Source organism: Hordeum vulgare, chromosome 2H (genome assembly GCF_904849725.1).
Source record: "Hordeum vulgare subsp. vulgare chromosome 2H, MorexV3_pseudomolecules_assembly, whole genome shotgun sequence".
Classification (NCBI taxonomy): Eukaryota; Viridiplantae; Streptophyta; class Magnoliopsida; order Poales; family Poaceae; genus Hordeum; species Hordeum vulgare.
In genome coordinates, this window is record NC_058519.1 from 26154701 (window position 1) to 26181138 (window position 26438).

At 49.2% G+C, this 26438-nt stretch overlaps 1 pseudogene; it reads right to left on the bottom strand.

The window, feature by feature from the left end:
* Positions 1 to 219: 219 nt before the first annotated feature.
* On the bottom strand, positions 220 to 26200 carry LOC123425128 (annotated as a pseudogene).
* Positions 26201 to 26438: the final 238 nt, after the last annotated feature.

Here is a 26438-nt window from a genome sequence, read left to right on the forward strand (position 1 = left end):
CATGAGCTACAACTCCGCTGATGGCTACAATGCACCTCTATTCCCTCTACTGCTTACATAACTTAATACACCTGGCAACATGAACTCACGCCCCAAGCATAATGTGGGAACACTCCAACCATCGGGCATCACCACTACTTATTTCAAACACCAGTAGACTAGATGAGTTGCACTACAGACTCAAATCAACATGCGACCACCACGATTCACATGGACAAACTAAAATATTTTGTTGCACATCTCATCGATGAACCAGAAATAGGAGACCCTCCATGTTTTCTTGAACAGAAGTGAGCAGAACACTACGCAGAGACCAACCACGACGCCCACACTGTCATGGTTTTGTCATGACAGATGTCCTCGTGAAAGAACTTAGGTGTGAGGCCATCGCAATCATGTGGCGGCTTGAAGGGGTTGGTCGGAATCGAGAGACACGAGTTTACCCATGTTCGATAAAAGCCTACGTCCTGCTTGTGTTTCATTGATGAGCATGATGATCTCGATTACAAGGGTGCAGACTCGACACCTCTAATCTCGTGGGTGTCTAATCTGTCTATCTCATGATTTGTCTTGTCTAGACCTAAGTTGTCCCCCTTGTTCCTCTTGGGGCGCCTTACCCCTCCTTATATAGGTGGAAGGGGTAGGTTTACATGTAGAGTCCTACTAGGAATAGGAATATGACTAGTCTCTCTTAAATCCTAATCCAGGTCTTATTTCCTTCTTGTGGGAGTCTTTCTTTTTCTTGGGCCTTCTGTGTGAGTCGGCCCTCCTGGCCTCTCTATCAATCGCCTTATGCCAGGGTGCGTGTTGGGCCTTGGGCCTTTATCGTTTGTGTGAGTTGCCTGCCGGGTCATGTATGACCTGCCCGCCAGGTCACTGTTGATTCGCCGGTGAGTCGCCAAGTCTTGGCGGATCATACTTCAAGCCGGGTCACACCGTGGGGTATATCCCCAACATTAGCCCCCGGGTTAGGTTGAATTTATTCAAGGTAAGCTCCTGAAATCAAAATAATAAATATGTCAATGGACCAGCTTGCTCCACTGGCCGGCTTGATTTATTGAAGTGGCTCTTTGGAAAATCCGGGTTTCTTCCAGCCGCCTTCAATCATCTCGTAGGTACGTGTCCTCCATGATAAAATACATATGCCAGTGAGTCGGCCTCCAATGCTTTGGCTTGATGAAAATTTGGGGAATAAGAAATCCACACAATGTTGAACCAGCTTCTCTTGCTTCGGCGGGTTATGATTGACAATGGCGGGTCATGATTGCTAATGCGGGTCATGATTATTGGTGGTGTCCCGTCAAACAACTGAACTCCAATTGACTATGTCGAATTATTGGAATCCGTGTGATGTTGAGCCAGTTTTTCAATGCTTCAACTAGATAAAAATATGTTGAACCTCTCTCCCAATACTTCACCTCCATGACGAAATGAAATGTGCTCTTTGATTTTTTTTTGATATATCCATATTACTTGTAGCCCCCAAGGGTCGGGTCATCAGTGTGTGATGGGCCGGGTCTTCAATTTGAACGTCATGGTCAGTGAAACAACTTAGTGTTGTAACCCCCAAGTGCCGGGTTGTCTTGCCTGCGGCAACCTGGGACTTTAGAAATTATGATGTGAATAGTGTAGCTCCCAAGTGACGGGTCGATTGCTTGCGGCGACTCGGGACTTCCACGTTCTTCTCCTTTGAAAATAAAACATCATATGATGTAGCCTCCAAGGGTCGGGTCATTATGCAATATTGAGCAGGGACTTTGTAGATCTGTCTATGTAAACTTGAGCGGCAATATGTAGCCCCCAAGGGCCGGGTCATTATAAAAATGATGAGCCGACTCTTCCTTGAATCCATACTTGAATAAAGAGCGATATGTAGCTCTTCGGGGCCGGCTTATCTCCTTAAGGTAGCCGGGTCTGTTGATGATGTGATGGTTTGAAAAGCGGATTGCATTAGCCCCCAAGTGTCATGGTGCATGCTTGCAGTGACAGGAGACTTCCATACTTTGATGTAATCTTTATTTGAATAATGTAGCCCCCAAGTGCCGGGTTGTGTGCCTGCAGTGACTCGGGGCTATTTCTTCCATTGTAGAATAAAATCATATCCACTCTGTGAGCTGATGATGCCTTTGTGATAAAAGAAATCCTTGACCGTGGTTTGCAATGTAACCCGATAAATATATCTTTGAGAAATCCATATGTTTGAGAAATCCATAAGTGTTGTAGTTTACTACAGACCACAAGTTGAAGAAATCCAAGGGCCGGTCAATTAGATGACTCGGCATTATATGTGATGGGGCGGCTCTTAGACAATAGTCAATTCTTCCGAGCCGGCTTAAAAACCCCAATCATTTAACACTGGTTATGATAAACCATGATGAAAATCCAGCCAAATTGGCTATTCAAAGATTTATTTGCACCTGCAAGAATTTATGCTTCGACCTGGTTTTGAAGACCGGCATGGTATGTATATATGATGCATGATGCAATGCAAAATGATGCATGAATAAAATAGTGCTGGTTTATGAGATTTGAATCTTACTTCAATGAAACTAGCTTGTTAGCCACTGGTTTATCCTCGCTCTCTGTAAACCGGCACTCGCGACCAATCGATGTTTTAACTTCAATAGTTCAGGGTCCAACTGGATTGACATATCGAGAGTACACGGGATTCGGAGTAGCATCATGCAGACATGCAGGTTTAACCAAGTTTCAAAGAAGGCGACTTAATAGCCCATGGAATATCCTCGCTTTCTGTAAGCCGGCACTCGTGACCAATCGATGTTTTAACCTCGATAGTTCAGGGTCCAACTGGATTGACATATCGAGAGTACACGAGATTCGGAATAGCATCATGCAGACATACAGGTTTGACCAAGAAGGTGGCTTAATGGCAAATGGAGTATCCTCGCTTTCTGTAAGCCGACACTCACGACCGATCAATGTTTTAACCCGGATAAGTTCAGGGTCCATATGGATTGACTTATCATGAAAGGAGTACACGGGGTTCGGAGTAGCATCACGCAGACATGCAGGTTTAACCATGAATTCTTGCCATGAAGCCGCGCACCCATGTTTGAACGGCGCATCGTGGCGACTCGTCCTTTTGAGCGACTTTAAAATACATGCCAATGAAGCGGGGCACCCATGTTTGAACAGCACATCGTGGCGACTCGTCATCTTGGGCGACTTTAAAATGCCCGCCAATGAGGCAATAGCCCTCGGGGCCGGGTTATCATGCCTGTACTGACCCGGTGTTCTTGAATTATTCAGCCTGGTTGGATCTGGCGAGCCATGTCTGTGTAGCCCTCAAGTCTTGAGTCGACTCGAGGAGGCGGCTTGAGAATCTTCATATTTTTCTGTGACATAAGCCGACGAAGAAAAGATATTGGTACCCACTCCATCTTCGAGATATAAAGCCACTGATGTGTTGATATAGATTGGACCGTGCGGACGGCGGCTTGCGCACTTCTGTTGGGCGGCTTTATAAGTGAGCACTGCACGATATGTTGATGTTATCCGGAGCGCAAGGACGGTGTCTTGCATCCGTTTGTTAGGCGGCTCATAGAGGCGAGCGATGCACCGACGGGTTGATATAGACCGGACTATGGAGGCGGCGACTTGCGTTCGTTTGTTTGACGGCTCGTACAAGCGAGCACTGCACCGGCGGGTTGACATATTCCGGGCCATGAGGGCGGCGTCTTGAATGCGAGAGTTGTCTCGTGATTTGGTACGAACTCGAGAATCGGCCATGACGTTGTAAGCCGCCTTGGTCGTGCGGACGTGAAAGTTTGGCCGCGTCGTTGTAAGCCGTCTTGCTTGTACGGACGTGAGAGTTGGCCGTATTATTGTAAGGCGGCGCCGACGACGAGTTGATCATGGCACTGTAAGCCGAAGTGGACGGCAAATTGATCACGCCGTTGGTAAACCGACATATCTGACGAGTTGCCCGCATCAGGTTGATGTTGACCAGGCTCCGTACGTGTAGTATAATGCCATTTTCACACTGAATAATTATCCTGTATAAAATATTTTCTAATGCAAAGTAACTATTTTCGAATAAATAATGTGTACTGAAAAATAAATTGAAAGGATAGCACCTTGTTTGTTTTTGTCGTAGATGCTGATGCTTTTCCTGAAATTTTGTCTCGTGTGTACTGATGGGGTTATAGTCCTAGGGTAGGGTCATAGGCCTGCCCTGTGGGGCCTATCCAAGGACTATCCTTCATAAAGGACAATGCCCTTAGTCAGTTCCGACTGAATTAAGGACTTCCCATCATCCAGTCGGTGACGATTCCTCCATCGTCCAGTCGGAGATGAGCATTCGGAGCGTATCAAGCTTACCGACTGGATTCCACTCTGTACATCGTAACCCCCCTGGAGGGCAACGGTCGTACGTTTCCATATACCTTTATTAGCATTTAAGACATACGTTACCTGTAACGTATGCAGTTATTCACCACTACTCCACCCCTGCGCACCGAACCGTTGTGAAGGATAGCGCACTCTATATAAGCCGCCCTTCCCCACTGGTGCAGGGGTTAGCAATTCACTGTAATCCATATTCCACTCGACAACAAGCTCCAAGAGCACTGAGACGTAGGGCTTTTACCTCCACCGTAGAGGGGCCTGAACTCATACAACCTCGCCGTAGCTAAGGCTCTGCCCATCCTTTCGTACCCCACACATCTACTGTCAGACTTATACCCACGACAGTTGGCGTCCACCGTGGGGCAGGCGTCTAAGCGACTTCCGGTGAGTTTGCGACTACATCTTTTCATCATGTCATCCGGTGGAGATTTGAGCATGTGTCACGAGATCCTCTTCGGCGCTCTCTCCTTCATCGTCGACGATTCGGCATGGCTCCGGGATGCCCCTCTCGACGTCGAGGCGCTCCCCAGTAGCGGGGCTACGCACTTCCGTGTCGGCGCCCGCGGTATTCTTCTTCTCCAGCAGTCAGCTCCGGTGTCGACCTACGCCGCCATCGCGCGCCGCAACAAGCGGTCCCGCCGTCCGCGGCTCCAGCGTTGGGTGCAACACGTCCAGGCGCGCCAGAACGTGTCCTCACAAGTGGCGGTCCTAGAGTCGGTTGTGGTTGCACCGCCGTCCCAGCGCTCGGACTCAGTTCCGACTGAGTTTCCTTCCGAGTACTTGGGTCGCGGGCCTGCAGCTGAAGTGCACATGGCCAACTCCCATGAAAGTCCCCGCCAAACTGGCCGGAACGAGCATGAGGTCGGCGAAACATCCGACGCTCACTGTCAGCCCCGCCGTTCTGCCAGTCGGCACACTCGGCGGAGCAACGTGGAGGTGTTCCGCACACCCGTCCTCAACCTGGCTGCCGCCGCCAGGATAGCCGATTCTCTCCAGCCGACTGATTCAGAGGCTGGCAGAGGGATCGAGCAAATCCGTGCCCTGCTGCACACGACGCAGCAGCAAAATCCAGCGGTCTCCCAGTCGCACAACATGATTCACAATAGTTCTGTTCACGCGAACACGCATTGGTCCGTTCACAGCCCCGGTTCTCATCAGCGACACACGGGAGGCAGCCGTTCCATGAACCCCGAAGATCGTCGCCGCTCACGCACCCCTTCGCGGGTGGGCCCTACGGGCCACGACATCATGATGATCGGCGTTCAGTCGGTGACACTTATGATCCAAGGCCCGACGCGAGAGGGCATATCGCCCAGAGGAGGGTCGACAGGGGCCGAGCCCACCGCGATGGTCACGATATGGACCGTCCGAGTGGAAGCAGGACCATCGTCTCCGGTCCCGAGTGTTTCAGTCGAGCCATTCGTTCGGCTGACATTCCTCTCAACTTCCGATTGGCGACGGGGATCAGCAAGTTTACAGGAGAATCCAACAGAAACGTGGCCAGTTTACAGGAGAGCCATTCGTTCAGGACAGGCCAAGGGGGATTCACACATCTGTTGGTGGCAGTCGACAAGTTCACAAAGTGGATTGAAGCCAAGCCCATCAAAAAGCTCAACGCCCTTACGGCCATCAAGTTTGTCAGGGACATCATCTCCAGATTCGGGGTACCTCACAGCATAATCACTGACAATGGAACAAACTTTGACTCGGACAGATTCAAAAGTTTTTGTACAGGCCAAGGTATCCGAGTGGATTTTGCATCTGTGGCGCATCCCCAAACAAACGGGCAAGCAGAGCGGGCGAATGGACTTATTCTGCAAGGTTTGAAGCCTCAACTCCTGCGAGAAGTGGGGCATGCCGCCAGCGCATGGGTCACCGAGCTGCCTTCGGTGCTTTGGGGTCTCCGCACAACCCCAAACAGATCTACAGGGCGATCCCCGTTCTTCCTCGTTTACGGAGCAGAGGCAGTCCTTCCGAGTGACTTGCTTCACAACGCTCCACGAGTTGAACTCTTCTCCGAAGCTGAAGCAGAGCAAGCAAGGCAAGACGGAGTGGATCTTCTAGAGGAGGAGCGCGAGATGGCACTGACTCGCTCAACCATTTATCAACAAGACCTGCGGCATTTTCACGCGCGACACGTCAGGAGTCATACATTCCAAGCAGGCGACCTGGTGCTCCGAGTGGATCAGCAGAGACCTCACAAGTTGGCTCCCGCCTGGGAAGGACCCTTCATCATCTCCAAGGTGCTGAACAACGGAGCATATCGACTCTACAACCTCGACAGGGAAATGGACGAGCCGTGAGCATGGAACGGAGATCTCCTGAAGCGCTTCTACACGTGACCGTCGACTAAAGCAATGTAAAGAACAAGTATCGTTGAAGTAATACAAAGCAGATTGAGTTTTTGCAGATTCAAAATTCTTCCGCGGTCGCAGACTCCGGTCTCAAAAAAAAACTTAGCTGCGATCCAGAATCGCCTAAGTACAAATTTTCTCCGAGTGTGCACTAAACGTCGCACTCGGGGACTTAGTTGCGATCAAGAATCGCCTAAGTACGAACTTTCTCCGAGTGTGCACTAAACGTCGCACTCGGGGACTTAGTTGCGATCAAGAATCGCCTAAGTACAAACTTTCTCCGAGTGTGCACTAAACGTCGCACTCGGGGACTTAGCTGCGATCAAGAATCGCCTAAGTACGAACTTTCTCCGAGTGTGCACTAAACGTCGCACTCGGGGACTTAGCTGCGATCAAGAATCGCCTAAGTATAAACTTTCTCTGAGTGTGCACTAAACGTCGCACTCGGGGACTTAGCTGCGATCAAGAATCGCTTAAGTACAAACTTTCTCCGAGTGTGCACTAAAACGACGCACTCGGGGACTTAGACGCGATACAGAATCGCCTAAGTACTAACTTTCTCCGAATGTGCACTAAACGTCGCACTCACGGACTTGTCTGCGATCAAGAATCGTCTAAATAAAAAGCTTCCTTCGAGTGTATCCTACAGATCCACTCGGAGACCCAGCAGACCCTCATTGAAGCTCATGTAGATGTCAAGACAACTGATAATTACATGAGTAGCAGAATCTAATTGAGGCTCATGTAGATGTCAAGACAACTGACAAATTACATGAGTAACAACTCGCTCCGAGTACGACCTTACAGTCGCACTCGAAGACTTAGCCGCGATCACGAATCGCCTAAGTACACAATTGCCTTCGAGTGTATCCTACATATCCACTCGGAGACCCAGCAGACCCTCAGTGAGGCTCATGTAGATGTCAAGACAACTGACAATTACATGCTCCGCATGTTTTCCATTGGCTTCACCAAGAAACGCCAAACAAAAACCACGAGCCAAAATCGTGTCAACAACTCTTTGGCAAAGGAAAAGCAAAAGATTCGATTCAAATTCAAAGTCCGTCTAAAGATAGTTGGTTCGGTGTAGATCAAGCTTATCCACACCGAACCACGAATGTGACGACCAACAGCAGTGGCCAAAGTTTCATACAGCTAACACTCGGCATACCGAGGTAAAAGTTTTCTCAAGAGTCATCAGGACTGGCACTGCGACTGGCAGGCTCCACGAAAGTGTCGAGGTCGATCCCGTCTGCGATGCGAGTGGCGCTCTCAAGGAAGGTCTCCATGAAATCTTCGAATCGAAGCTTCTTGGTGTTTGCGACCTGCAACGCCTTCAACTTCTCTTCGTGAGCCTCCTTGCAGTGCACTCGGACCAGCGACAGCGCCACGTCCGCACCACAGCGAGCCGCAGACTTCTTCCACGCCTGCACTCGGTTCGGGGCCTCCTCCAGCCGAGTCATCAAACCTTCCATCTCTTGCCGAGACTCGTCTTCGGGCCATAGCTCCTTGTCGATTCGGCCGACGACCTCTCTCAGTCGACCGATGAAAGGTCCCACTTTACCTAGGTGAATGTGCGCTCGGAGCATGTCTCGATTGACGTCGTCGTCGAGTGGAACGTTCGGAATAACCGACCGCTCCACGTCAGCTGCTTCAGCCTCAGCGTCCATACAAAAATCTGCAAAGACAAGACGAGCAGCAAGTAAGCGCAGAATGAACTACATAGTCAACAAACACTCGGAAAAACAGAACTTACCACCGAGAAGCGCAATCATCTGCCTTGCCCAGTCACTCACGTACTTCTCCTGTGCTATGCACCGCCTGTTCATCACCTGCATCTGTCCCATCATCTCAGTTCTTTGTTTCCCCATTTTCTCCACTTCGGCCACCAATGCCTTGTTTGCCTCACGGGACTCCTCCAAGGACTTCTCTCGTTTAGCCAGAACACCCTTCATACCAGCCAAGGCAAGCATTGCTGCATCCAGTTCCGCAGCAAACTGAATGTTTTCAGCTCTCAGAGTTTCGTACGCTGATCCCATCTCGCAAGTCTTCTGCAAGTCAGCGCGTTCTTATTTTTCTCGTTTGTTTTCGTCCGTAGTCGGACCCTGCTCTTACTCCTGATGAATATGTAATGTACTCATGTGACTCTGATGTAGCTTGTGGCGAGTGTAAGCCAACTCTATTTATATATCTCTCCTTTTCAGTACATGTACTTGTAACGATATCCATTCTTGTGACACGACAAGATGCGCTTCTATCCCTGACGAGGCCCTCGTGCCAAATTGAGGATAGGGTCGCATCTTGGGCGTGACAAGTTGGTATCAGAGCCGTACCGACCTAGGAGCCCCCCTGATTGATCGAACTTGGTCGAGTAGAGTCCAGTGAAAAACTATTTGAGTCTTAGTTATATATCGGAGAGTAGGATTCTTTTTTCTCCTCTTCTATGCTCTGGTGAGGAATCTTGACGTAATAATTTACTCTACTCCTCTTCCCACTCAAATTTTTTTTAGGATCACGCGGATATATTTGGAATCTATATGATGCCGATGTGACGGAGTTCTGTCTTGGTGCCTCCTGTCTGACTTGATCTTCTTCCGGGGAGTTGAGCTCCAGGGGATTCTTGAGCACATCGTTATCATTCAAATTTCTTAGTATCTCAGAACGAAGGATGTTCATAATTGCTTCAATACTAGTAGTGGCGAGATAAACCCGATGTCCCCAGTACTGGTGCAGATTGTTCGGGAGTACTGCCATACTTTGTATCGTTGTGATCACGAGGGTCTGTTGTAGATGAAGGTCCGAGATTCTGGTCGTGTGTTGATGGATGTGATACAAGTGACGGGTTAGTATAGGAGTTGTGTGATACTACTCCTTGTATCCGTGTACCAGATTGCATGACCAGACATTTCGGGAATTCATAGGTGGGAATTCAAGTAGTTCCTTATAGGGCAATCTTCCAACAAATACATGATGTTAGGTTGGGGTTTGACATCTAGTGGATTCTGTTGTTCACGGTCGACTTACAACGGTACACGTTGTGTCTTAAAGAGTCCTTGTAGCTTGCTACGACTCGGGGACGCTTCGTATGTCAGGTGCACTGCCTTGCACTTGATGACTACTGTAAAATCGAGCCCGTGCGATCCTGTCTATGAAAATATCAAACGGAAATCTCTCTCATGAGTTTGTTCTGGCTTGTTTCATAAGCCTCTCCCTTTGTTTTGTTGATTATGGTAATTCGTGTTGCTTCGATGTCAAGTGGTGATTTCAGATCTTTCCTAATCCGTGTTCTCATATTTTTATGTGAATGCAAATTCTTTGCTCAATCAGATCGTCTTATCAATTCTTTTCAACCGGAGTCATCGTATCAATTCTTTTTCAACCGGTGTGTTTCTCTCCAAGTGAACTCAGTCCTATCCAATTTTGCAAGATCATTCTCTCATTTTATTCCGGAGTTCATCTCATCTAGCCCAAGTTGTCTTTGTTTTTCCCCACCTTCCCGCCCTTTTTCTCAGTGATTCAATTTTTATCCAAGAGTTTTCTTTCTTGTGCTTCCGCTATCTTTTCCTCCGTGTCCTATCCGGTGGTTCATTGTGAAGATTCTCAGCAGATTCATGTTCCTCTTTATTCATTCTTGTCATCTTTCCGGTGAATTTAATTCAGTTGTCTGTGTTTATCATATCCTATTCATCCTTGTAATTCTAGCTATGTTGGAGTTTCTTGTCAGCCTATCTTGTTTTCTTTTCTATCTATCCTATCCGGAGTGTTGAAGATATCTGAGAGTTTCTTGTTTCAGATCTTTAATTATTTCGAGGTGCTCTACCTCATCTAGTTTTCATTTGTACCGGTGGAATATCTCTCTTTCTAAGCAATCTTTTCTAACGATGGTTTCTTTGAGTGGGCCCATAACCCACAGGTTTTTCCCAGGATCTTTCCTGACTCTTTTAATTCTTTCCCGGAGATCTCTAATTCTTTCAACTATGACGTAAGTATGATTTCCATCAGTCATATTACTTCTTCAAGATCTATTTGAATTAATTCTCATAGTTGGTCAACCTTTCATTCTTCATTATTCCGGAGTGTCTCATTAATTCTTGGTGTGTTCCTCGTCATCATTCTCAGCTTGCTATTCGAAGGAGTGTTTCTATCAAATCTTGCTCCATTCTTGTGAAGATTGTCATTTCAGCTTGGTGTCATCATCTTATTTATTCCAATCTTGAGTAATCCCTTTTTCTTGCTATTCGGTGCATTTCTGGGTTGTTTTTATTTCTCGTTCCTCCGAAGGCCATCATTTTAGAAGATTCTGCGTTCTCAGCTTTCAGCTTTCGTTCTCTAATTCTTCTCCATTGTTGTCTCTTCGTTCGTCTCTCGTATATCCGGTGCCTTGTTCTAGTTTTATCTCAGATGGGTCATGATCTCTTCATTCTCATGTATCTCCATTAATTCATGGTGTTCCCATTCAATTGTGAATTCTTACCGGTGTTTCCTTCAATTTTGCCTCAAGTGGTGCTTATATTTCTGTGCCTCTTCAAGATTCATTTCTAGTAGAATAAGTGATATGCTAAATCCGTTGCTTGTCATCAGTTTAACTTGATGAAGGATAAGCATAACATAATTCTTATTCTTGCTTCATTAAATGGTTTCAATTCTTCTTCCGGAGTGGCTCATGATATCAATTCCTTTTCTGAGGTGTTCTTATCTTTTCTTTTCCAAAGTTCCAAGTTTTATCAAGTATCTTTTCGTGAAGCTTCATCGAAGTCTTGCAAGGCTTCAATCTTATTCTTTCATCATTCTTATCTTTGCATCATCCTTTTCATACGGAGGTCCTTCATGGTGGTTCATCAAGGTTTCAATTCATTCTCAAGTGTTCTTCAAAATTCTTATTGGAGAACCTCAAATTTTCTTCTCTTGCATTTCCAAGTGCATTTGTTATTCCTTTATCCTTTGAGGTGGTATTATAGCATTCTTGTTAGTGTAGGAGTTTCGAAGAGATATCGTTTCAGGAATGAGATAATTAAACCACCAATTCTATGATCATGAGATATTGTCAACCCATGATTTCTTCATTGAGCTATCTTGGTTTGGACTTCACCTAAAGCTTTTCCTATGGATTGTGCTATCATGGTGCTTCTCATTAATCCTAGTTCTCAAGGTATCCTTTTGGGGTAAGAATTGTCCATTTCTTGTTGCTCCCAAGCTATCCTTGTTTCTTTTAGTGGTTGGTTGTCACCTCATATATGTTGGGATGATCTTCATAAGCCCACTACTATCTTGTTCTTTTCGTTGTTGGTCTTCCAACTACTTTGTCAATTCTCTGTCCGGAGGCTCTTCAATTCTATTGTGATGATAGTTGGCATTATTTCTTCATTCTCTTCTTCCGCTTGAGCTAGTTCCTATTCTCTTGTTCTGGAGGCATTGTGATGTTGCTCTTTGGGTCAATCTTGTTGTTCTATCAAGATCATGGTGTTCCCTTGCTCTATTTACTTGTTTGTTGTGCATATTGTCCAATTCTCTCTTCTTATCGAATTTTTTGTCCCATTTTCCTACCGAAGTGCTGCCGAAATTTTCCGTGAATTCTTGCTTCTTTCTCATATCATTCCTCATCGCCTTGCAACTTTCAAGGATCATTAGTTTCACTCGTTTTTCAAAGAAGCGACTAAGTTTTTACCTCTTGTTCTTTCTCATCCTCTCCCCCTTTCATTCTTGGATCTCGGGGCGAGATCCTCTTGTAGTGTAGGAGAGTTGTGACAGCCCGAGACCGACGTTCCAGAAGATTCCCCTTTTCTTTCCGTTTTCGTCGTGTGTCTGTTTTCTTTTGTTGCATCATCATCACATCATTCGCATCATCTGCATTGCATCGGCATCCCGTTGCCGCCAGTTTTCAAAACTTGCATCCGTTGTTAGTTGCCGGTTATCGTCGTTGTCCGTTCTGAGCCCGACCACACACGCACGCGCCCGCGGCATCGTCTAAATCTTGTTTTCAAAAGTGTGTTTAAAACTTTCTTTGATTGGGTTGGAACTTGGCGTGCGATCGTAATTAGTTGTAGCTAGGCCGCGTGTCAAGTGTCGTCGTAATCGGAGTCCGTCTGGTACCCGAACGGTCGATCGTAGCGGCACCGTATTCGGTCTATCGTCGGACGTTTTCCGGTATTTTAAATCTCGTTGCCGGGCTGCCCGTTTTCCCTCTCATCTCTGCGTAGCCCCTCTGCACAGTGCACCGACCCTACACGCAACCTAGTCCGAAAACCTCCCGGAACCCGAACCCGACGCTCGTGACCGTTGGGTCCGGATCAACCCCGTTTTACCCTAAACCATCATCGGTTTGTCAATTGAACTCCCTGACCTAATAATCTGACCGTTCGATTTTAATCGAAGGGATGAGATAGCCCCATCCCGTCATGTCTCGTGTGTGTATATATATATTTATGTAGCAGCCCTAAAATTTAGGAGGTCTGCTATCCCCCAATCCCAAGTCGCGCCGCCGCAATCCCCAACCTCGGTATCTCCGCTGCCGATCCAACCGTGTTGCACGAGCGTTCGATCCGGAGCAGATTGGGGCATCTGCCTGCGCCTGACACCCCGCCTCTACCGGAGGGCCACGTGACGCCGCGAGCACCAGAGCCAGGCCAGCCCCATCGCCCTTGCTCCCTTCCTCTCTCTCTGTTCTTCTCTTGATTTCTCTCCTCTCCCTCACGAATCCCTCTCTCTTCTCTCTTCTTTCTTCCTTGTTTTCTTCTCTGATCTATATGTGTCCTTCTTTCTTCAGACAACAGCAGCACCATGGCAGCCCGGAGCTCGTCGTCGATCGCCCCTCCGCCGTCGCCCCCTTGTCGTCTCGTCGGAGCAGCCGGACCACGCCCCTGCGCCTCGTCCCTAAGACATGGCGCCGCCTTCCCTCACGTATGCGTCTCCTCCCTGCCTCGATCGGTCAAGGGCAGTGTCTGAGCCATGCCCAAGTACCCAGCCAGCTCCATCGGCCCTTGAGCTTAGCAGCAGGTCGCCCCTGTGTTGTTCCTCTCCCTCTCCCATCTCTGTTTCTTTCTCTCCCTTCCTTCTCTGCTCTCTCAACCTTACACCTCTCTCTGTTTCTCTGAATGTCAGCAGCACGAACCCCATGGCTGCCGTCGTTGTGACCCTGCCGGTGGAGCCCCTCCCAGCCGGATCTGGAGGCCCTTGCCTTGACCTGCTATGCCGCCACGCCCCCATGGCTGGAGCTCCACCATCAGGCTCGGCCTGACCTCCATCCACGCTGCTGCCTGCAACCTGCATCCCCAGCCACAGGAACAGAAGAAGCCATCTTCGTCTTCAGTTTTCAGATTGGTTCAGCCACCGACAAGGTACAGCTTATATTCAGCAAACCCGATTGTTGTCACGAGTGCTCCGTAGCCCGACTGGTTGGTGCAGTTGATTACACCAGGGAGGTCCTGGGTTCAAGTCCAGGTTCTCCCAATATTTTGCACAGTTCTTTTATTCCTTTTTCTTGCGCACACACAACCACTTGGGCTGGCTGCATTCACTCCTGGCCACTGCAAACTGTTGCAATTTGGCCCATGTTCATTTTTTTCCTCCTCCTGCGAATTTGCTAGATTTCAGAAAATCGCATGTTTTAAAAACGGCTACAACTTTTAAACCGTGCGATAGATCGGAGTGAGTTATATATGAAACTTGGCTAGAATTTTACGTAGAGTAATATTTTCCAACTCTCATGCATAATTAGAACTGTTTAGTGTGATGTTTGCATCGGTTTACATGCCGACGTGTTAAAAACGGTTTAGGTCGTAGCTATTTGTCCGTAGCTCTGTTGGAATTGTGCCATATATGTAAATGGATCAGAACGATGAGTAGAATCACGTGAACCACTTTGTTTTGCCGTTTATCAAACCTAAAATGTGATTAGGACAAATCTGGACAGAATTAAGATTTAACACGTGTGGTCATTTCTGAGATGCTATATGTCGTTTCCGACCTCATTTAAAATGCCTAGATAGATAGATTAATTTGTGCTTCACCCTTGCCATGATAACCACAATGTAATATTACCGTGATAATTAACGGGAGTGAATTAAATAATTAAATGAGGAGTTTCATCAATATGCAACCCGTTGCATATCGAGCTTCACTTAATGTGTAGTGTTTGCGTGAGGTGAATTGCCATGCCTTGCCTGCATCATTGAACTGTTCATGCATCATATGTGTTATGTATCGTGTGGTGAATATCGTGTGTTGATTTGTGTTTCCGGTTTGCTTCGCCTGGATAGAGTTCCGCAAGCGTGTCGGAAGTGAGGATCCGTTCGACCACGTTGGTTCGCCGACTTCACGGAGTCATTCTTCTTCCAAGCGGGATCTCAGGCAAGATGACCATTTCCCCAGATACCATTACTATCATCGCCATGCTAGTTTACCGCTTCTATCGATTATGTCTCGTTACCTACCACTTGTTAAATATCAGCCTCTCAACAATGCCATGATTACCCTCAACCTGTTCGACCTAGCAAACCACTGATTGGCTATGTTACTGCTTGCTTAACCATGTTGTTAGCGTTGTTAGTTGCAGGTGCAGTTGCTTCCATGTGATAACATGGGTTCCTTGTCATATCACCATATTTAATGCTATTTAATTTAATGCACCTATATACTTGGTAAAAGGTGGAAGGCTCGGCCTTTCTAGCCTGGTGTTTTGTTCCACCTTTGCCCCCTTAGTATCGGCTACCGGTCTTATGTTCCATAAATGAGCGCTCCTAACACGATCGGGGTTGTTATGGGGACCCCCTTGATAATTTGTTTTAGATTAAAGCTGGTCTGGCAAGGCCCAACATTGGTTCTACATTTGCCCAGCATAATAATTTTGTTAATATTGGAATGCATAGGGCGTCATGAACCCGAGGAGTAATTTTACATAAACAGGGGGGCCAGTGCTGATGGTGTTGGTCCCAAACGGTCTGCCTGCGGGGCCACCACGGGGAAACTCGAGGTTTGGCACCCGTAGCTAGTTCCATCCGTCGTGTCCTGAGAACGAGATACGCGGCTCCTATCGGGATCGTCGACACGCCGGGCGGCCTTGCTGGATTCGTTTTACCTTTGACGAGATATCTTGTGCATCGGGATTCCGGTGATGCTTTGGGTAATCTCAGAGTTGAGGTTTTCCACTAGGGAATCCGACGAGATCGCGAGCTTCATGATTGAGGATTTCTATGCGGCTTGTGGTAATTTGTGATGGACTAGTTGGAGCACCCCTGCAGGGTTAAATCTTTCGGAAAGCCATGCCCGCGGTTATGTGGCAACGTGGAAGCTTTGTTTAACACTGGTTCTAGATAACTTGAAGTTAATTAATTAAAATATGTCAATTGTGTGCGTAACCGTGACTGTCTCTTTCGTGAGTTCTTTCTCCGATCGAGGACACGATGGGGTTATGTCTGACGTAGGTAGGTGTTCAGGATCATTCATTTGATCATCTGTAGTTCACGTCCGCTATGCGTAGATCTTCCCCCTCTTATTTCTTGTACCCGTAGGTTTAGCCACCAAATATATGCTTAGCCGCTGCTGCAACCTCACCACTTAACCATGTCTCACCCATTAAGCTTTGCTAGTCTTGATATCTTTGGAAATGAGATTGCTGAGTCCCCTGTGGCTCAGAGATTACAACAACACCAGTTGCAGGTACATGTAGAGGGCACTTGACGCGAGCGCGTTGATTGTTCATTTGGAGTTGCTTCTTCTTCTTCTTCTTCATCGATCTAGGATGGGTTCCAGGCCGGCAGCCTGGGATAGCAAGGATGGACGTCGTTCTTATTTTTCTCGTTTGTTTTCGTCCGTAGTCGGACCCTGCTCTTACTCCTGATGAATATGTAATGTACTGATGTGACTTTGATGTAGCTTGTGGCGAGTGTAAGCCAACTCTATTTATATATCTCTCCTTTTCAGTACATGTACTTGTAACGATATCCATTCTTGCGACACGACAAGATGCGCTTCTATCCCTGACGAGGCCCTCGTGCCAAATTGAGGATAGGGTCGCATCTTGGGCGTGACATGGCATCACCCGCCATCAACTCCGCCCGCACCATGGCCTCCTTGGAAGCTCCCACCTGATCTTCCGGGAGGCGCCGGGCGTCGTACTGAACAGTCGACGGACCTGGCACCACAAGAGATTCCTTGGGCATCCCAAGTCCTGCTCCAGTCGGTTCAGCAGCAATAAGCGCCATTTCAGTCGACGGCATCGTCTCGGTTGGCGGAGCGTCCATGGCGGGGGTAGTAACAGACGGAACAGCCTCAAGGACAGGCGCCGCAGCTTGCTCGGGCCTCTTTTGGTCGTCGTCCTCCACATGGATCACCTCTAAAGGAAGCCCGACCAAACGACGTGAGACCACAGAAAAAAGGGCAAGACTAAAGACGGAATTCGCGAAACAATAATGTAAGCTCTCGGAGTCGCCACGACGTACCTTGCTGGGACGTGACAACATTGTCCGTATCCATGGGATCGTCTTCCTGGTGCGACACCGAAGTGGCGGAGGTGGCAGCTCTGTCAAGGTAAATTCATTCGACCGATAAGCATGAGTTCAATCAAATACTGGAAGAAGATGGAAGAACAATGCACTCATGCTGAGGCGACGGGAACGGCGATCCTCATCCGCGGTAAAGCCTTTCGAGGCTTGGATCCACTCGGTTTGGCCACCTTAGGGGGCTGGCCCGCGGGCTCAGCAGCAGAGTCCCTGGTCCTCTTTGTGTTCCGAGCACTCGGAACCACGGGAGCAGCTGGCGAGGCACTCGGAACAACAGGAGCGGCTGGCGGGGCACTCGAGGCCGCTGGAGGAGCCGACGGAGCCACGGGTTCGTGGCGGCGTTTCGTTCAAGGCTCTGGAGGTGGGTGTGGCGAGTTCTGTTCCTCATCTTCCTCTTCTTCTTCTTCGGACTCCTCCTCCGTCTCCCCACTGTCGGAGACGTACTCGACGCTCTCCACGCTATCCTCCTGGCTAGCTTCCTCCTCCTCGGCTGGATTCCCGTTCGAGACAGGAGAAAACCAGTTGGTCCACGCCTGCACGAGATACAGTCGACAACATCAGACGTCAGACAGTAATACAAGAAAAAACGATAAATCTAAGACAATTGGGTGCACTCGACAAGTTATACTCACCTCATTCGGAGGAGGGTTGTCCGCGCGGAAGGGCTTCACTCGCCGGGCTCCTCTGGGATTATCGCAGGCCCCTGTGATGTTGAGGACCCACGACGCCACCAGCTCCCCGGTCACGCACTTGGGGTTAGTCCGAGTGGAGTCCTCAGGCCCCGTGTAGTGCCACATGGCGTGGTGTCGAGCTTGCAGAGACTGGATACTCCGACCCAGAAAAACCTCCAGCAAATCTATGCCACTGACTCCCTTCCGGACGACCTCTACTAGCGCATCGACCAGAGGCTGGATCTGGATCTTCTCCATCTTCGTGAGCGCGAGCTGCCTAGGCGGAGCTGGTCGGTCTAAACTAAAAGGTGGTAGTCCAATGGCGGCATTCGGGCTAGCAACGCCCTGGCAGTAAAACCAAGTCGACCGCCAGTTCCTAACGGATTCAGACAACTGAAGAGCGGGATAACTACTTTTACTTTTCTTTTGGAAGCCTAAGCCTCCGCAGAGCTGGAGGAGGTGAGTTTTGTCATTCGACTGGCTTAGCCTTTTGATGGTTTGAGATCTAGCAGAGAAGATGTGCTTAAAAAGCCCCCAATGGGGAGGACAGCCGATAAAGCACTCGCACAGCACGACGAAGGCAGAGAGATGAGCTATTGCGTTGGGAGGAAAATGGTGGAGCTGCGCCCCGAAGTGGTTCAATATACCTCTGAAGAAGGGATGAGGAGGCAGAGAGAAGCCTCGGTGCACGTGACTGAGCAGCAAGACGCGCTCCCCCTCCTGGGGCGCCGGCTCGGTCTCGCCCTCCGCCGGCAACCTCCACGTCTTGTGCTCGATCATGCCGTGCTCCACCAGCTCCAGCATGTCCTCCTCCGTCACCGTGGAGGGGAGGAAATCCCCCTGGATCCAACCCGCCGGCAGTGCTCGCTGCCGTCGCTGAGCAGGAGCCGCCGCCTTCCCCTTCTTCTTCCGCGCCTCGAGCTTGCTCGTCTGCCCCTTTGTCATGGTGGAGGCTGCAGACCCGCGGGGAAGAAGGAGAAGGAAGGAGCTTGAGATGCGCGGGAGGTGACGAGAGAAGCGGGGCAAGTGCGAGCTATCAGGCGAGTGCAACGAAAAACCCTCGTTGTAGAGGTTTAAATAAGGTTCCGACTGCGTCACTAGCAGGTGGCCCCGAAATCTTATCCCCCGACCGGTCGCTGCGATATTAGTGGAGGAGATGAAGGCGCGGAAATCGAGGCGACAGATACTACTCGATTACGATGTCGTCACCCCCGCCGAGCGTGCGGTAACCGAAATTTGAGGATCCCGGAAAATCCGCCGTTGTCAGTTGACTGGTCACGTCAAAAGATACCACGGAAGCACTCGGTCCCTGACGGTTCGTTTCACAAATACATCCACTCGGATCACTGGTCAAGAAGATAAAATGGATCGAGGCAAACAACGTCAAAGTCGCATCCGTACCAGTCGGATCCGTACTCCAAGCATCGCTTCGTCGTTCCAACCCCAATCCATTCGGGGACTAATTATGTGGTTATAGTCCTAGGATAGGGTCATAGGCCTGCCCTGTGGGGCCTACCCAAGGACTACCCTTCATAAAGGACAAGGCCCTTAGTCAGTTCCGACTGAATTAAGGACTTACCATCATCCAGTCGGTGACGATTCCTCCATCGTCCAGTCGGAGATGAGCATTCGGAGCGTATCAAGCTTACCGACTGGATTTCACTCTGTACATCGTAACCCCCCTGGAGGGCAACGGTCGTACATTTCCATATGCCTTTATTAGCATTTAAGACATACGTTACCTGTAACGTATGCAGTTATTCACCACTACTCCACCCCTGCGCACCGAACCGTTGTGAAGGGTAGCGCACTCTATATAAGCCGTCCTTCTCCACTGGTGCAGGGGTTAACAATTCACTGTAATCCATATTCCACTCGACAACAAGCTCCAAGAGCACTGAGACGTAGGGTTTTTACCTTCACCGTAGAGGGGCCTGAACTCATACAACATCGCCGTAGCTGAGGCTCTGTCCATCCTTTTGTACCCCACACATCTACTGTCACACTTATACCCACGACATGTACTAAGTATTACTTTTGTAAAATAGTATATCTCCTGACTTGAAATTGATTGCCTTGATAATCAGATAATATTGCCTCCTCGGGGAACAATTGACTGTGTATGAGATGTTTGATTGATGTAATGTGACACCCCCAAGAGAAGTAGTAATTTGACCACCATAAAAGGAAAAATCAATAGGCTGGTCGTTGATGCCTTCCTAGTCGGTCTCGGAAACTTTATTCTTCTGCCGATCGAGCATGTATACGTCTTTATTCTGCCTACTTCGAGTTGCAGCGGTGGACAGAGCATCAGTCTCCCTGGATTCTGCGTACAGGTATCGTCGGGTGCACTTCGCCAGCTTTGAGTCTAGCAACCGGTCTAAATCTTGTGCATTTAGGAGGGCAGCCATCCTTTTCCTTTTCTGACAAAACAAGCTGCTTTTCTCTTCTCCACATGATCTCTCTTTCCTCCTTTTTTCCTTGGTTGTAGATGTCCGAGCTGGGCAATGACTGGGGCGGCCCGAGTTAGCTCTGATTGTTTAGTACGAGTCGGAGTACAGCTCCTCCTTGTATTCCTGTGCTTTGGATCCTCGTAACAGGGGCTCAGCGGGTTGCGCGGCGGGCGGCCGATCGATGGAGTTGCTCTGTTGAGCATGAGAGGACCGAGCGACCGGCAGAGGCACAGACGCGAGCAGGGCGGCCAGGTCAGAGGGGAGCGGCATGTAGGCAAGACATCTGGCCCGCAGCCGTTTTGGAGGCGATATCCACCCAGCGGGGCGAGGCGGCGAGACGAGGCCACAGCGGCAAACAACAGAGGCGAGGCAAGGTCGGCCTGACGGGGCCGCTGCTGTGGAGGCGAGCCACGGCGGCGGAGGCGCGGATGCTGCGGGGTGGATCCGCGTCCAGCTCCAGCTCCAATCCGCGGTGAGCGGGTCCGCCGAGCCGGCGGGCGTGGCGAGAGCCATGGTGGTGGTGACGAGCGCCGGCGGAGCGGAACAGCGCGACGGGGCCGTGTCTGAACCGGCCGGGGCGCGGTGAGGAGGCGATGCCGCGCTCGAGCAGGTAGGAGGCGAGGCGGCAGCAGTGGGAGCGGGCAGCGCGACTCGGAGTCCAGGTCGAGCTCGGGATGACTCGGAGAGGTGCCGACGGAGGCGGGGCGAAACAGGCTATAGGCTCGGGCCGTGGCAATGGCAAGCCACGACGGTGGATGCAGGCGCGGGCGCGCGAATCCGTGTCTGTATCTTCTCCTGCGTTTGTGGCTTCCTCCCTTCTTTAAATCTCTTCCCTTTTAATTGATCTGTTGATAGGTGAGCTGATGTGTACTAGATGTAGTATTCCGTAGATGGATTTCTGCCATAGAAAATTTGTACTAGTTGGTGTCGGTCGTCTTTGTAGAATCGTGCGTGATCAACCCCTTCAAGTCGTCACATGGTTGCGATGGCCTCACACCTAAGTTCTCTTACGAGGACATCTGCCGTGACAAAACCACGACAGTTGGCGCGCCGAATGCACGGTGGTATTGCGTTCTTGGAGGGAATTTTTCAGGGATCGAGAAGCTCACGATCTGACAGATGAAGGTGAGACGATGCAGAAGTCGTAACAGCGTGTTCAAGATTGAGATGCATGAGGTGTGTTCTTGAAGATTTTAGGGTTTCGTGATGCATGTGCCGTGATAATCCGTCAAGTCCGATACAAGAGTATATGGCGGTAGTTTTTTGACTATCCGTCAATCACAGACTGCATCAAGGCGTACAGGAAACTTTGCGGCACTCGTTTCTTTTTAATCCGTTTTGTTACTGGCATAATTCCGCGCCTACGCGTCTCCTTAGAGTCACGAGGAAAGAAAAGATGGATTGATCCAGCTAGCAGTACAAAGTGAATACGCATCACATGAGGCAGCTTGCAGTTTTCTTCTACATGCATGTTCATCGGATGAAATACACAACAAGGCGAGTTGACTGTCGGAGCAGGAGGGCCTCGTCTCATCATCTCCGCGTTTGCAAAACCGAGTTGCAACACGGCGTCCTCAGTTCCGCGGAATTCACATCACTATCCGCAGCACACGCCTCCCCTGTTGCTGGTGTTTTCGCGTTTGGATTCACGCATGATTCTGACCAACCCCTTTAAGCCGTCACATGGTTGCGATGGTCTCACACCTAAGTTCTCTCACGAGGACATCTGCCGTGACAAAACCACGACACACACTTAGCCCAAAATAGAAGGTCATCATCTTGGATCTATCTTTGCTTTCCGCCGTGTGGTTTCCCGAGCAGCTCTTTCGAAGAGGAGGCCCACAGAGACCAGGGTTGCCAATGTACATGGATGCGGGATCATCAGGGTTAAACGTGCCGAGCTGGTTCCCTGACGGTACCCGTCCTGATAACTCGTTGTAGGACAAATTCAAATAACTCAGTAATGTTAGGTTGGCCAGACTTGAGGGGATTTCACCAAAGAGGTTGTTGCTCGAGAGATCAAGTGACTCCAGCGAGTGCATTGAGCCAATGCTAGCCGGGATTTTTCCAGTCAAATGGTTCAAAGACAGGTTCATATTTACTAAACCCGCCGCAGGGCCTATGACTTTGGGGATATCTCCAGTTAAATGGTTGCAGGATAAATCAAGACTCACCATGTATATGGATCGACCAATATATTCACGCCGTTGCCCTTTTGTGACAGCAATTAGAGTACCAATAATATAATAGTTGAGCTGACCTTCGTCATCTACTACATTCAACCCGCCGGAACTGTGGGATGGGTTATCCAGAGTTGGTAACTCCGTGGTTTTGGTCACACCATCCATGTTTAGCAAGGAATCAGGAATAGTGCCTAAGAAGTTGTTCTGTGATAGGTCCAAATATTGGAGATAACGTAGTCCTCTAAGCTATGCAGGAATATGGCCAGAAAACATGTTGGAATTGAGGCGTATATACTTCAGAAGTGGTAATTTCTGTCCAATCCATGCTGGTAATCTTCCAAAAAACTTATTTTGACCCAGATCAATAAAAGTTAGTTGCGGGCAGTTCTGTAAAAACAAAGGGAACTCACCCAAGAGGTTATTATTGTTGACCCTCAGAGTTTTAAGTGACATAGAGCTCGATGAATTACTGTCCAGAGAGTCTGTGTTAGGAGGGGCCATTCCTGAGTAATGCTACACCTACAAAGGCTTACGTAAAGATTTTACGTACAAACTGATGTGTAAGATTGTGATTGGTAATTGAGGGATGAGAGGCCCCACCCCCACTGAAAATCAGGGGAAGAGAAGAGTTAGTTTGGAAGGTTAAGTAAACCTTTGTAAGTTTTTGTAGGTCTAGCATTTTTGGCCATTCCTAAACATCGAGGGAGCTCACCGGTTATCAAATTATTTCCAATATCAAGAACTTCCAGGGACTTCATTTGGCATAACGATGCCGGGATGGTGCCTGTGAAATGGTTGTCAGAAAGAAACACCTCAGACATTTGTTGTGTGGAATTTGAATGTAATGGCAGAGGCCCTGATAGATAGTTTTCTGAGAGATCCAAAGCATCTATATTCTGAGGTAGCCGTGGTACTGAACCAGTGAATCCATTTGAGCTTAAATCTAACACCATAGTGTTCATCTGTCCAAGTGTAGCTGGTAATGTGCCCCTGATTTTATTGCTTGAAAGGTCCAAAATTGCAGCCTTTTTAAATACGGTCCAAAACCAATCTGACATTGTATCAGTTATGCCGGCACCTGATATATAAAGAAAGGAGATATTTGTCTGTGATTTCAGCTACTGAGGAAATCTCGGCCCAAGGCGGCATGATGTCAATCCTAGTGAGTCTAAGCTGAATGGAGGGATCCAGTTAGTCTTCAGCTCCATGCTAAACAAGTTTCCAGATAAATGCAGCTTCCGCAATTCTGTAAGACTGGAAAAATGATCTTCAGTGACAAGCCCATGTATTTGATTGTAGCCTAGGTGCAGATAAATCAGCTTATGAAGCTTGCCTATCACAGTGGGCAGAGTTCCTGTAAGCTTGTTAAATCTGAGGTCAAGAGTGGTTATGCTAGTCAGGTGGCTGATCTGATCTGACAAAGAACCCGTTAGGTTATTTCTGCCTAGACGCAACACCTGCAACTTACTCCAGGAACACTCTGGTAGCGTCTTGATGAACTCCATCACATCCCCTTGAACATGACTCTTTGCCAATTCCAACACTCTCAGGCTGCAAAGTGTATCTGGTATTATCCCCTTCATGTTGTTCCAGCTGAGCATAAGGACTTCCAGTGAGCTCAATTGTCCCAACTTTGCAGGAAACACGCCATATACTCCGTTGCTCTCAAGGTTGAGGTATTTGAGCCCGGCTGCATCCCAAACCCAAGTAATTGTGTCGAACTGCTTTTCAATGGAGTTGAAAGACATGTCGATGATCTCCAGCCTAGTCAGGTTTGAAGGAGATACGAAGCGGCTTGTGTTTTGAAGATCACACATCCGTAGCTTCAGGACCTGAAGGAAGGGCAGCATGCTCACTGTGTCCACCCAACCTATCACTGTGCTGAGGTTCACACTACTTTTTTTTTTTTTAGAAAAGAAGGATGACCCCCGATCTTGGGAGATGCATGCGACCATTTTATTGATTATTTCCGAGGACCTTACAAAGTAGTACAACAATATGTCTGAATCCGTCATCTTGACAACATTTGCCGCTACTCCTATCCATATGATGAAGGGGTGCAAGCTGAGCCAAATACCCAGACCTCTCACCTAAGCCTAACATCTAAAGCCAGAGGCCCCGACCGAGCCACATACCGGGTCAGGGGCACAAACGGTCTGACACACTCACATGTGTCGCCGCCACCATCTTCCATTGGTTCATCTTCAGAGCAGATTGAGGTACCAGCCTTGACAGGTGCCTCCGCCATCGACGCCACCATGACGCCAAACGATGACCTCCACCTACGCGAGTCCATCTCCAAGCAGCGGACGTAGATCCATGCTAGGATAGGGCTGCACCACCGCCGTCGCCCACCACCCACAAGTACCACCCAGCCCAAGGTTCCCAAAGCGGCGCCTTCAAGAAGGGAACGACACCGTGAGCGCCGCCGCCGTCCAACAAAGTTAGGGCTTTCGCCCAGGAGACCTAGGGGAAGGGGAAGTGAGGGGATCAGTCCATACCAACACCTCCAAGGAGGGGAACGGCGCCCTCAGGCGTCGCCGTCGACGTGGTCGGCCAGGGATTTCGCCCGAACTAGATCCCCATCACCAGCAGCGCCTCCTGTACAGAACCGACGACTCAAGGAATCACGGTCCGACCAGGCTAGCCCGCACGGCGAACATGAGAGGAGGGGATGCGCCAGATCGCGCGCACCGACCACCGCAGAAGCCGCCGCCGGCCGCCAACGACCACTGGATCCCGCCGCCCGCGCGGCTCGAACGCCAGATCCACCGCTCGCACGACTGCGCTTGCCGTGCCTCATCCATGGAGCCGCCGCTCCAGATCCACCGCTCGCACGACTGCGCTTGCCGTGCCTCATCCATGGAGCCGCCGCTCCAGATCCGGAGTTCCCCACGCAAAGACAGGGCAGCCAAGGCCCCGCCGCCACGATCCTTGGCGCCCCGGGCTTGCCCGACGGCTGCCTCACGCGGCGGCGAGGAAGGGAGGGGGAGGGAGTTGGGCGGCTAGGGTTGGTTGTAGATACTCGAGGTTCACACTACTTAGGTCAAGATGCTTGAGCAAGGGGAGCCGTGGCAGCCACGAAAGATCTTCTGAATACAAATTGGTATTTGTTGACAGATCAAGGTATAGCAACCTTGATAGGTTACCAAGCTGATGGGGTACCATGCCAGAAAAACCCATAGCAGAGAGGTTGAGGTACCGCAGGTGATGAAGCGACCCTATGAAGTCGGGGAGGCGGCCTTGAGGCACGGTGAGCAGGTTGTAGCTAAGATCCAGGTGCTGCAGATGCTCCAGAACTATAAGGGAAGAACTTATCTCGCCTGACAGGTACCCGTCCTCATTTCCATGGAGATCGAGCACGATGACATGGCCGGTCATCGAGCTGCACCTGACACCCTTCCAGCGGCAGCAGTCCTGCCCTCGCCATGATGAGAGGATACGCTCTGGGTCGGCCACGATGCCGGCCTTAATGGACAGCAAGGCTTCTCTCTCCCACGCGATGCATACTCCTCGATCATATGTCCTCCATGAATCAGTCTTGGACCATCCTGCTGTGGTTTCCGTGAGCAGGAGCAGGAAGAATGCAAGTGCAAGCATGATGGATTGGCATCTCAGAACCAGCTCAGTTTTCTGTATAGGGGTGTTGATGCTGTACGAGGACCAACCCACCATCCTGTCAAGAGAATGCACATGTCATTGTTACTGTCCACACTTTCAGTTCATTAACAAGAATTTAGAGTACTCGGCACTGAAGTTTGAAATAGAATCTGCTTGCTAAAAGAATTATAATGGTGTTTCTCATTCGATGCATTGTTTTAGGCAGGTAATTTGAAACTTTTGATCGATGTATTGATATTGTTCAAAGCAGAAGATTATACAGATTCTTCTACAGAAACCTAAGAAATTTCAA